General features: G+C 40.1%; 1 non-coding gene across 1 annotated transcript; it reads left to right on the top strand.

The window, feature by feature from the left end:
• Positions 1-279: 279 nt before the first annotated feature.
• Positions 280-377, top strand: LOC123465063. The gene has a single exon (XR_006640128.1). It is a non-coding gene; the product is annotated as a small nucleolar RNA U13 (small nucleolar RNA).
• Positions 378-676: the final 299 nt, after the last annotated feature.

Here is a 676-nt window from a genome sequence, read left to right as displayed (position 1 = left end):
AAATCAGATCCCTATGATTATACAGTGGAGGTGATGAATAGATTCAAGGGATTAGATCTGGTAGACAGAGAGCCTGAAGAACTATGGACAGAACTTGGTAATATTGTAGAGGAGGCAGTGACCAAAAACCATCCCCAAGAAAAAGAAATGCAAGAAGGCAAAGTGTTTGTCTGAGGAGGCTTTACAAATAGCCAAGGAAAGAAAAAAAGCAAAAAGCAAGGGAGAAAAGGAAAGCCAACTGAACGCAAAGTTCCAGAGACTAGCAAAGAGAGATAAGAAGTCCTTCTTTGAGCGTGATGATTGGGTGTTCACGCTGTTGCGTGACATGTGCCTCCCCGCAAACCTTGTTACGACACTGGCACATTACCCGTCTGACGTAAAAAAAAAAAAAAAAAAAAAAAGAAGTCCTTCTTTAATGAACTTCTTTAAAGACGTAGAGGAAAACAACAGAAGGGGCAAGACTAGAGATCTCTTCAAGAAAAATTGGAGATATCAGGGAATATTTCATGCAAGGATGGGCACAATAAAGGACAGAAATGGTAAGGACCTTATAGACGCAGAAGAGATTAAGAATAGGTGGCAAGAATACACAGAACTTTACAAAAAGGTCTTAATGACCAGGATAACAATGATGGTGTGTTCACTCAACTAGAGCCAGACATCCTAAAGTGTGAAG

This window comes from Bubalus bubalis, chromosome 17 (genome assembly GCF_019923935.1).
Source record: "Bubalus bubalis isolate 160015118507 breed Murrah chromosome 17, NDDB_SH_1, whole genome shotgun sequence".
NCBI classification, from domain to species: domain Eukaryota; kingdom Metazoa; phylum Chordata; class Mammalia; order Artiodactyla; family Bovidae; genus Bubalus; species Bubalus bubalis.
Note: the sequence above shows the minus strand (reverse complement) of the source record. Positions and strands in the feature narration are given on the sequence as shown.